At 37.6% G+C, this 12,875-nt stretch overlaps 1 pseudogene; it reads left to right on the top strand.

Moving 5' to 3' along the window:
• Positions 1–2,560: 2,560 nt before the first annotated feature.
• LOC112855494 (S-formylglutathione hydrolase pseudogene) overlaps positions 2,561–12,875 on the top strand; it is a 28,723-nt pseudogene continuing 18,408 nt past the window's right edge.

Raw genomic sequence — 12,875 nt, 5'->3', positions numbered from 1 at the left:
TCAATGAAACAGAATAGAAAACCCGGGGGCACCTGAGTGGCTCAATCAGTTAAGCATCTGCCTCTGGCTCAGCTCATGATCTGTTTGTGAGTTCGAGCCCTGTGTCAGGCTCTGTGCTGACAGCTCAGAGCCTGGAGCCTGCTTTGGATTCTGTGTTTCCCTCTGTCTCTCTCTCCTTCAAAAATAAATAAACATTAAAAAGAAAGAATAGAAAACCCAGAAATAAACCCACAAATGGCCAGTCAGGGAAATACACATTAAAACTACAATAAGATAGCACCTCACATCTATCAGAATGACTAAAATAAAAAAAAAAAAACAACATAGGAAATGACAGGTGTTGGTGAGGAATGTGGAAGAAAGGGAACATTTGTGTCCTTTTGGTAGGAATGCAAAGTATTGCAGCCACTCTGGAAAATAGTGTGGAGGTTCCTCATAAAGTTAATAATAGAACTACCCTATGATTTACTAATAACACTGCTGGGTATTTACACAAAGAAAACAAAAACATGAATTCAAAGGGATGCATTCACTCCCATGTTTATTGAAGCATTATTTACAATAGCCAAACTATGGAAGCAGCCAAAGTGATGATGTGATACACACACACACACACACACACACACACACACACACACAGGGAATATTACTCATGCATAAAAAAGAATGAAATCTCGCCATTTTCAAAGACAGGGGTGGCCTAAGGAGTATAAAGTTAAGTGAAATAAGTCAGTCAGAAAAACACAGATGACAATATGATGTCACTCATATATAACATTTAAGAAACAAAACAATGGGGAAAAATAGAAACCAAAAGCAAACTCTTAACTATAGAGAACAAACTGATGGTTTCCAAAGGGGAGGTGGGTGGAGGATAGGTTATATAGGTGATGAGGATTAGGAGTACACTTGTGATGTACAATACTGGGTATTGTATAAAGTGTTGAATCACTGAATTGTATACCTGAAACTAATATTAAACTGTATGTTAACTAATTGGAATTTAAATAAAAAGTTTAAAAAATAAATGGTCAATTAATCTTTGGCAAAGGAGGAAAGAACATACAATGGACAAAAGAGAGTGTTTTCAAAAAATGGTTTTGAGAGAACTGGACAGCAACATGCAGAAAAATGAAACTGGACCACTTACTTACACCATACACAAAAATAAATTCAGAATGGATTAAAGATCTAAATGTGAGACTTGACGCCGTGGAAGTCCTGGAAGAAAGCACAGGCCATTATCTCTCTTATATCAGTTGCAGCAAAATTTTCAAGATGGTCTCCTGAGGGCAGGCAAATAAATGCAAAAATATGGGCGTCTTGTTGGCTCAGTTGGATAAGCATCCAACTTTGGCTCAGTCATGATCTCACGGTTCATGGGTTCAAGTCCTTTGTCAGACTGTATGTTAATAGCTCAGAGCCTGGAGTCTGCTTCAGATTCTGTGTCTCCCTCTCTCTCTGCTCCTCCCTGGCTCGCACTCTGTCTCTCTCTCAAAAATAAATAAACATTAAAAAACATTTTTAAAAAGCAAAAATACAATATTAGGAGTACATAAAAGAAAAAAAAAACTTCTGCACAACAAAGGAAACAATCAACAAAACTAAAAGGCAAGCTACAGAGTGGGAGATTTTGCAAATGACACATCTGATAAAGTGTTAGTATCAAAAACATATAAAGAAACTACACAACTCAACATCAAAATATAATCCAATTGTATGGAATTGTTGAATCACTATATTGAACACCTGAAACTAATATAACACTGTATGTTACCTACACTGGAATTAAAATGAAAACATTTAAAATTTAAAACAACAATAACAAAAAATAAAATGAGTCCAGAGGAATTAAGATAGTGATGTAGTAAGGGGACGCTGGGCTTGTCTAGTCCCTCTAACATACCTAGATCAACGTCAAATTATTTTGAACACCTAGGAAGTCGATCTGAGGATTAAGAGAACAATCTGCATAATTTGTGGGAGAAAACATGGGAGGTACATGGTGCAGAGGAGAATTTGGGGAAAAGAAAACCTGCAAAGGGTGCTGCAGAGGGGTGGCCGCCCTTTTTGCAGAGAGGTAAAACAGAGGGGGAGAGAGAGCAGTGTGTTGGGTTTGCACAAGGAAAACATTCCCCCCAAACCATTGACAGGGAGTCCTTAGGAACTGAATATTGCAAGTTTTTGCAAACAGTGGACCTGAAGTTCTGAGTTTTTGGAAATCTACACCATTTTCTGGAGTGGGCAAATGGTGCTCCTTGGAAGAAGGAGGGGAAGCCTTGGAGTGGACAGTGGAAAGTGTGGTGTGGGGAATCCTCTGGGTTTCACTTGGCAAGGAAGTTTCCCTTCCCTGAATGCATTTGGAAGAGGGATATTGCCTCTGCAAGGACAGAAGACTCAGCTGCTGCATTTGAGTGGCAGTTCAACTTCAGGGGAAAGAGTGTTTGCAGAAGACAGATAAAATGGTCACAGCTTTTCACTGTTCTTCACCATAAACTCTAGACACTTGCTCAGTTGTGAGACTGCTTTTCTGGGACAGAATAGTGCCAGGCGCAACACTATGAGGCTCTTCTCCAGAGTCGGTGTAGTGGGTCTGTGTCCTGACCAGCCTTTTAAGATTTGGAGCATTGAATCCCAGTCTGCCAGAGATAAAACACCAAGGAGCTATGGCACCAGGCACGTCTATGACCAAGGCACAGAAGGGTTAAGGTCAGGGATCTAATGGAAGCCTGTGACACAGGAGGGTAGATTGTTCCCTTGTCTTTCAGGGCTATCTGAATAGGGGTGGGAAACAGCTTGCCTACCTGGGGACAAGAGAGTAGGGTGACGCCATCTGCCTTGCCCACCAACATTGTCAGACTTCAGCGAGTAACAGTGTCCCCAGTGGAGGTTGGAACTGTTTACACCAAACCCTACCCACCCATCCTCCCCCGTGCCCACCCTGCACACTACAGGGTCATCTTTATGAGGGCAAGTCTCGCAGTGGACCTCTCCCTAGAGGACCAAAACAGGAGCCCTGCATGCACCAAGTCTACTGATTACAGAGTGCTCCAAAGTATCACCTTCAGTAATAAGATCAGTCTTTTGTTTTTTGGTTTTTGGTTTTGTTTTTGTTTTTAAAATCAGGCTTATAGTTGTTGTTGTAGTTGTTCATTTATTTGTTCTTTTGTTTCTTTTTTTCTTGTTTTTGGGAACAGGATTTTTCTTTCTTTTTCTTCTTTTTGCCTTATTTTTCTTTAAAATCAGGCTTATAATTTTATGTTTGTGTGTTTGTTGTTTTTTTTTTTTCCCTAATTTTTATCTTTTTTTTTTTTTGGATAAGGCTTTAAAAAAAAAAAAAAAACATGCTTGTTTGAACAAATATATCAAAACACACTTAGATAAAAGTCCAAACACTCCCTACTAAAAACAAAGAGGAGCTCTGCAGGCGACTAACCAGTGGGAAAGAGAATCCAAAATACAACAACAGAGTGTACACAGCTTACACCAGAAACACTTCCTGAAGCACTGGACCCTGAACAATGTAAAATCCCTTATTAATATAGCATTACTTTCAGGAGCAGGAAACATAACAAGCTTTCATAACACACAAAATACAGAAACCTAGACAAAATGATGAGATGGAGGAATTTTCCCCCAAAGAAAGATCAGGAAGAAACCAAAGCCAGGGATTTCCTCAAAACAGATAGAAATAATATATCTGAACAAGAATTTACCACAGCAGTGATAAGAATACTAGATGGATTTTTAAAAAGCATAGAAGACTCCAGAGAAACCCTTGCTTCAGAGATAAGAGACCTAAAAACTACTTGGGACAAAATAAAAAATGTTAAAATTGACTGGATGTAATTACAATTGAAGAAGCAGAGGATCAAATAGGTGACATAGAATATAAAATTATGGAAAATTATGAAGCGGTAAAGAAGAAAGAAAGAAAAATATTAGATCAAAAATTTAGAATTAGGGAAATCAGAGATATTTTAAAACACAATAATATCTGTATCATAGAGTCCCCAAAGAATAAGAGTAGGGAAAAATGAAAAGGTTTATACGAACAAATTATAGCTGAGAACTTCCCTAATCTTGGAAAGCAAACAGGCATTCAAGTCCAAGAGGCCCAGAGAACTCCCTTCAAAATCAACAAAACAAGTCAACACCAAGACATATCATAGTGAAACTTGAAAAATACAAAGATAAAGAGAGAATTATGAAAGTAGCTAAGCACAAAATGTTCATAACCTACATGGGTAGAGTAGATAGATAAAGTTAGCAGCAGACCTGTCCACAGAAACTTGGTAAGCAAGAAGGGAGTGGCGTGGTATATTTAATATGCTGAATGGGACACATATTCAGCCAAGAATACTTTATAAAGCAAGGCAGTCATTCAGAATAGAAGGGAGATAAAGAGTTTCTAAGAGAAGCAAAACCTAGAGTTCATGAAAACTAAGCCAGGTGTGCAAGAATTATAAAATGAGACACTTTGATCAGGGAAGAGAGGCCAAAACCAAAAAAGACTAGAAAGGAACAGAGACAATCTACAGGAAGAGCGACTTTACATGTAACACCATAGATATCTATCAGTAATTACTATGAATGTAAAAGGACTAAGTGTTCCAATCAAAAGACACAGGGTGTCAAAATGGATGAAAAAAAAAATCCTCCTCAATATGAAGGTTACAAGAGACTCTTTTTGCCCCAAAGTCACCTTCAGATTGAAAGTGATGGAGTAGAGAGACATTTATCATGCTAATGGAGGTCAAAAGAAAGTTTGTGTAGCCATAATTATGTCAGACAAACTAGATTTTAAATCAAAGACTCTAACAAGAGATGAAGAAAGGCACTATATCATAATAAAGAGGTCTACCCAAAAAGAAGTGCTAAGAATTGTAAATATTTATGGACCCAACTTAGAAGAATCCAAATATATAAATCTATTAATAACAGAGGTTCTTGGGTGGCTCAGTTGGCTAAGTGTCTGACTCTTGATTTCAACTAAGGTCATGATCTTGTGACTTGTGAGTCTGAGCCACACATTGGGCCTTGGGTTTTCTCTCGCCCTCTCTCTCTGCCCTTCCACCACTCCCATGCATGCACAAAGCATGCATGCATGGGTGTGTTCTCTCTCTCAAAATAAATAAACATTAAAAAAATAATAAACATAGAGACACTCATTGATAATTATGTGATAATAGTAGAGCACTTTAACACCCCAACTTACAGCAATGGACAGATCATATAAGCAGCAGATCAACTAAGAAACAATGGCTTTGGGGGCGCCTGGGTGGCGCAGTCGGTTAAGCGTCCGACTTCAGCCAGGTCACGATCTCGCGGTCTGTGAGTTCGAGCCCCGCGTCGGGCTCTGGGCTGATGGCTCAGAGCCTGGAGCCTGTTTCCGATTCTGTGTCTCCCTCTCTCTCTGCCCCTCCCCCGTTCATGCTCTGTCTCCCTCTGTCGCAAAAATAAATAAATGTTGAAAAAAAATTTTTTTTAAAAAAAAAAGAAACAATGGCTTTGGTGTTTTTTTTTTAATATATGAAATTTATTGTCAAATTGGTTTCCATACAACACCCAGTGCTCATCCCAAAAGGTGCCCTCCTCAATACCCATCACCCACCCTCCCCTCCCTCCCACCCCCCATCAACCCTCAGTTTGTTCTCAGTTTTTAACAGTCTCTTATGCTTTGGCTCTCTCCCACTCTAACCTCTTTTTTTTTTTTTCCTTCCCCTCCCCCATGGGTTTCTGTTAAGTTTCTCAGGATCCACATAAGAGTGAAACCATAGGGTATCTGTCTTTCTCTGTATGGCTTATTTCACTTAGCATCACACTTTCCAGTTCCATCCACGTTGCTACAAAAGGCCATATTTCATTTTTTCTCATTGTCACGTAGTATTCCATTGTGTATATAAACCACAATTTCTTTATCCATTCATCAGTTGATGGACATTTAGGCTCTTTCCATAATTTGGCTATTGTTGAGAGTGCTGCTATAAACATTGGGGTACAAGTGCCCCTATGCATCAGTACTCCTGTATCCCTTGGATAAATTCCTAGCAGTGCTATTGCTGGGTCATAGGGTAGGTCTATTTTTAATTTTCTGAAGAACCTCCACACTGCTTTCCAGAGCGGCTGCACCAATTTGCATTCCCACCAGCAGTGCAAGAGGGTTCCTGTTTCTCCACATCCTCGCCAGCATCTATAGTCTCCTGATTTGTTCATTTTGGCCACTCTGACTGGTGTGAGGTGATATCAGAGTGTGGTTTTGATTTGTATTTCCCTGATAAGGAGCGACGCTGAACATCTTTTCATGTGCCTGTTGGCCATCCGGATGTCTTCTTTAGAGAAGTGTCTATTCATGTTTTCTGCCCATTTCTTCACTGGGTTATTTGCTTTTCGGGTGTGGAGTTTGGTGAGCTCTTTATAGATTTTGGATACTAGCCCTTTGTCCGATCTGTCATTTGCAAATATCTTTTCCCATTCTGTTGGTTGCCTTTTAGTTTTGTTGGTTGTTTCCTTTGCTGTGCAGAAGCTTTTTATCTTCATAAGGTCCCAGTAATTCATTTTTGCTTTTAATTCCCTTGCCTTTGGGGGGAGGAGAAAGCAGGAAAAGACCTCTCTGACCTCAGCCGTAGCAATCTCTTACTCGACACATCCCCAAAGAAACAATGGCTTTGAATGACACACTGGACCAGATGGACTTAATAGATATATTCAGAACATTTCAACCTAACAGCAGAATAAACATTCTTTTTAAGTTCACATGGAACATTCTCCAGAATAGATCACATACTGAGTGACAAATCAGCCCTCAACAAGTACAAAAAGATTGAAATCATACCATACATATTTTCAGACCACAATGCTATGAAACTTGAACTCAACGACAAGAAAAAAATTGGGAAGGACCACCAATACATGAAAATTAAAGAATATCCTACTAAAGATTGAATGGCTTAACCAGGAAATTAAAGAAGAAACTAAAAATTACATGGAAGCAAATGAAAATGAAAACACTGCAGTCCACAATTTTTGGAATACAACAAAGGTGGTCAAAAGAGGAATACACACACACACACACACACACACACACACACACACACACATACATATAGCAATCAGGCCTAACTCAAGAAAAAAGAAAAGTACCAAGCACACAACCTAACTTTATACCTAAAGAAGCTGGAAAAAGGACAGGGAATAAAGCCCAAAACCAACAGAAGAAGGTAAATAACAAAGATTTGAGTAGAAATAAATGATACCAAATTTAAAAAAAAAAATTCAACAAAACTAAGAGCTGTTTCTTTGAAATAATTAACAAAATTGACAAACTCCTAGCCAGACTTCTCAAGAAAAGGAAAGAACTCCCCCAAAATACAATCACTAATACAAGAGGAGAGATCACAACCAGCACCACATAAATACAATAATTATAAGAGGATATTATGAGCAATTATATGCCAAAAAATGGACAATCTGGAATAAATGGATAAATACCTACAGATATAAACTACCAAAACTGAAACAAGAAGAAATAGAAAATTTGAACAGACTCATAACCAGTAAAGAAATTGAATCACTAATGAAAAATCTCCCATCAAACCAAAGTCCAGGCCCAGATGACTTCCCAGGGGAATTCTATCAAAAATTTGAAGAAGAGATAATACATTTTCTTTTGAAGCTGTTCCAAAAAATAGAAATCGAAAGAAAACTTCCAACCTCATCTGTGAGGCAAGAATTTCATTGATTCTACAACCAGACAAAGACTCGACTGAAAAGGAGAATTAGAGGCCAATATCGTTGATGAACCTGGATTCAGAAATTACCAACTAGATACTAGTAAATTGAATTCAACAGTACTTTAAGATAATTATTAACCACAATCAGGTGGGATTTATTCCTGGGCCTCTGGGATGGTGCAAAATTGGCAAATTAATCAATGTGATACACCACATTAATAAAGAAAGGATAAGAATCATATGATCCCATCAATAGATGTGGAAAAAACATTTGAAAAATACAGCATTTTTCATGATAGAAACACTCAAGAAAATAGGAATAAAAGAAACATACCTCAATATCATAAAAATCATATGTGAAAGGCCCACAGCTAATATCATCTTCAATGGGAGAAAACCTGAGAGCTTTCCTCCTAAGGTCAGGAACATGACAGCCATATCCACTGTCACCACTCTTGTTCAACATAATACTAGAAGTACTAGCCTCAGCAATCACACAACAGAAGGAAATAAATGGCATACAAATTGGCAAGGAAGAAGTTAAACTTTAACTCTTCACAGATGACATAATACTGTATGTGGAAAACCCAAATACTACACCAAAAATTGCTAGAACTGATACATGAATTAAGCAAATTCACAGGAAATAAAATCAAAGTAAATATATCTGTTGCATTTCTATACACCAATAATGAAGCAGCAGAAAGATAAATCAAGGAATCAATCCCATTTATAATTGCACCAAAAGCCACCAGATAACTAGGAATAAACCTAAGCAAAGAGGTAAACTATCTGTGTGCTGAAATTTCTAGAACACTTATGAAAAAACTTGAAGAAGACACAAAGAAATGGAAAAAAAGCCCATGTCTATGCTCATGGATTGTCAGAGAAAACATGGTTAAAGTGTCTATAATTCCCAAAGCAATCTACACATTCAATGTAATCCCTACTAACATAACATCAACATTTTTCCTAGAGTTAGAACTAGCAATTCGAAAAATTTTATGGAAACAAAAGACCCCAAATGGCCAAAGTAATATTGGGGGGGGGGGGGAAGCAAAACAGAGGTATCACAATTTTGGGCTTTTAGCTATATCATAAAGTTGTAGTCATCAAGACAGTATGGTACTGATACAAAAACAGACACATAGAGAATAGAATAGAATAGAATAGAATAGAATAGAATAGAATAGAATAATAGAGAACCCAGAAATGGACCCACAAGTGTATGACCAACCAGCCTTTGATAAAGCAGGAAAAGAGTATCCAATGAAAAAAAGACAGTCTTTTCAGGAAATGGTGCCTGGAGAACTGGACAATGACATGCAGAATAATAAAACTGGACCACTTTCTTATACCATACACAAAAATAAACTAGATATGGATGAAAAGCCAAAATGTGAGACAGGGAAACATCAAAATACTGAAGAATACAGGCAGCGACCTCCTTGACCTTAGCTACAGCAACTTCTTACTACACACATCACTGGAGGCTAAGGAAATAAAAGCAAAAATGAACTATTGTAATGTCATTAATCTAAAAAGTTTCTGCACACTGAAGGAAATAGTAAACAAAACTAAAAAGGCAACCAATGGAATGGTAGAGGATATTTGCAAGTGACATATCAGATAAAGGGTTAGTATCCAAAATCTATAAATGCTTATCAAATGCAACACCAAAAAATAAATCATCCAGTAAATAAATGGGCAGAAAACATGAATAGACACTTTTCCAAAGAAGAAGTCCAGATGGCTAACAGACACATGAAAAGATGCTCAGCATTACTCATCATCAGAGAAATACAAATCAAAACCACAACGAGATATCACCTCACACCAGCCAGAATGTCTAACATAAACAACTCAGGAAACAACAGATGTTGGCAAGGATGTGGAGAAAGGGGAATATTTTGGCACTATTTGTGGGAATGCAAACTGATGCAGCCCCTCTGAAAAGCAGTATGGAGGTTCTTCAAAAAAAAAAAAAAAAAAAAAAAGAACTACCTTACAACACAACAATTGCACTGCTAGGTATTTATCCACAGGACACAAAACTGCTAACTTGAAGGGGGACATGTTCTCCAATGTTTATAGCAGTGCTATCTACAATAGCCATATTATGAAAAGAACCCAAATGTCCATAGACTGATGAATGGACAAAGATGTGGTTTACAATGGAATACTACTCAGTGATCAGGAAGAATGAAATCTTGTCATTTGCAATCATGTGGATAGAACTAGAGTGTATTATGTTAAGCAAAATAAGTCAGTCAGAGAAAGACAAATGGTTTTAGTCATATATGGAATTTAAGAAAAAAAATGATGAACCTAGGGGAAGGGAAGAAAAAATAAGATAAAAACAGAGATGCAGACAAACAATGGGACTTTTAAATACAGAAAACAAACTGAGGGTTGTTGGAGGGATGGTGGGTGGGGAATGAGCTAAATGGGTGATAGGCATTAAGCAGAGCACTTAATGCGATGAACACCAGGTGTTATATGTAAATGATGAATCACTGGGTTCTACTTATGAAAACAATACTACACTGTATATTAGCTAACTTGAATTTAAATAAATAAATTTAAAAAAAAGAAAATGCAAGAATAATAAATGCACACATTGAAAAGAATGAAGAAAATTTAAGACAGTTTGGAGAAGGAAAAAAGACAGAAGATTAAAATTGGGACAGTGTACAAGAAAGTAAGTGTTACAAAGCAGAGCAAGAATGCTTCTGGAAGAAGACAGTCTTGAACCCTGTACTTCATCATTCATCCCAAAATAAAAATTTGACAAAAGCTTTTGTGGGAGGTACTTATAACATCTCATCTGGTGAAGGAGGTGGAGCCTGCTCCTGAAGACCTGGATTCAGAGACTCATCACCTGGTGGATGAGGTAAAAATGTTGTTAGTGTTGTTTTTAACATCAGCAAGATAAATCCTTAACACTCAAGTCAAATGTCATATGCACACTGTTCACATTGAGTAGCCAAGAGGAGCAGGGTTTTATTCTGTTCTTAACTACACCTGCATCTTAAGGCTTAAAGTCAGCATCGGATATAGACATCACCACAAGCTATAGTGGCAGTTGGTCACACTTCACTGAAGCCAGTAACTGTGTTCATTGATTTAATACGTAATTACTAGTTGGTACATGAAGCTCTTCAGTTGATTAACAATCTGATAAAAGAAACCTAGTAATGATCCTTCACTTTACAAGTCCTTGCTGGTAGGACAATCTCTGTGACAGGTTGCATTGAATTATGTCTTCCTTGTAAATGGTGAGCCCACCAGCAAGGATTACTGATGGACAGCCTGTGAAGTTGGTTGTTTTTATATATTTTTATGTTCAAGACTTTGTTTTTTAAAAAAAGAAACTGTAGGGGCTCCTGGGTGGCTCAGTTGGTTAAGTGTCCAACTTCAGCTTAGGTCATGATCTCATGGTTCATGGGTTTGAGCCCTGCATCAGGCTCTGTGCTGATGGCTCAGAACCTGGAGCCTGCTTTGGATTCTGTGTCTCCCTCTCTCTCTGCCCCTCACCTTCTCGTGCTCTGTCTCTCTCTCTTGCAAAAACAAACATTGAAAAAAATTTTTAAAAAGAAACTGTAATCGTTTTTAATCACAAAGAAAGAAAACGTATTTTTATTAAGTATACCAAAAGTCAAATTTAAGGGTTTTAAGGATAAGCATATATGAACAAGTGGAGATCTAATGAAATTGAAAGTGTGCACTTACTTCCCACAATACATGTGATGCTTCTGAGGCATTCACAAACCCAGGACAAAGATATAGTACATCTGTGCCAAGTGTTTCTGCAATGCTTCTAACCTAATACAATTCCATGTCTTTTTTGTCTACAGTCTACAAGGCCTATAATATAGTTTGTTTGTTTCCAGTATGTTTTTCCAAGCAATGAGCTAAAGAGTAGAATAAGACCATGAGGAAATCGTCAAGATTCTGGTTCCTTATAAATGTTGTTACATAATATATCTACTGGATCTTATAGCAAAGGCAAAGCAACAAATTCAGAATCATGTAGTGTAGTGTTGCTCTGCTCACCTTGTTTCTCTATGGTCTTATGTAACATCATCTCTTGAAACAAACGTCTTATCTGTCAGTCTATTTGAACCTGGATCATCAATTTCAGCAAAGTTAACTGCTTTTCCTTTTGTCCCCCTTTTCCTTGAGTTCTACTGCAAGTGTAAAATGTCTGAATTAAGAAATTCTGACTTGGGGGCGCCTGGGTGGCGCAGTCGGTTAAGCGTCCGACTTCAGCCAGGTCACGATCTCGCGGTCCGTGAGTTCGAGCCCCGCGTCGGGCTCTGGGCTGATGGCTCAGAGCCTAGAGCCTGTTTCCGATTCTGTGTCTCCCTCTCTCTCTGCCCCTCCCCCGTTCATGCTCTGTCTCTCTCTGTCCCAAAAATAAATAAACGTTGAAAAAAAAATTTAAAAAAAAAAAAAAAAAAAAAAAAAAAAAAAAAAAAAAGAAATTCTGACTATAGCTGTCTACCAGTTTTTCATCTCTTCTCCTCAAAATGGTTGAGAGACTGAGAAAAGACACAGGAAATGTATATAAGAAAGCAAGACATTTTTTGAAATATAACTGTTAAAATATTAATGCACTTTTGAAATTGAATTTATCACTACATTTAGGCAAATTTTATATTGTACAGAATGAGTAGTTTATTTTTATATTAGTTGTTACTGTTGCTTTATCTTGTGGAAAGTTTAGTTAAGATAGTCCATGGTACAGTAGTCCCCCCCCACCTGTGGGGGGATATGTTCCAATAACCCCAGCATATGAAATCTCAGATAGTACAGAACCCTATAGATGGTATGTTTCCTACACTTAACTACCTATGATAAAGTTTAGTTTATAAATTAGGCACAGTAAGAGGTTAACAACAATAATTAATAATAAAATAGATAAATTATGACAATAGACTAAATAAAAGTTCATAAATATGATCTCAAAATATCTTACTGTAGTCTACTCACACTACTTCTGATGATGATATGAGATGATAAAATGCCCATGTGATGAAATGAAGTGAAGAAAATGACCTAGGCATTGTGATGTAGCATTAGGCTATCATGAACATTCTGACCATATATCAGAAGGAGGATCATCTGCTTCCGGACAGC

This window comes from Puma concolor, chromosome B3 (assembly GCF_028749965.1).
Source record: "Puma concolor isolate L17-30 chromosome B3, mPumCon1.1.hap2, whole genome shotgun sequence".
NCBI classification, from domain to species: Eukaryota; Metazoa; Chordata; class Mammalia; order Carnivora; family Felidae; genus Puma; species Puma concolor.
This window is presented reverse-complemented; position numbering and strand designations above follow the sequence as displayed.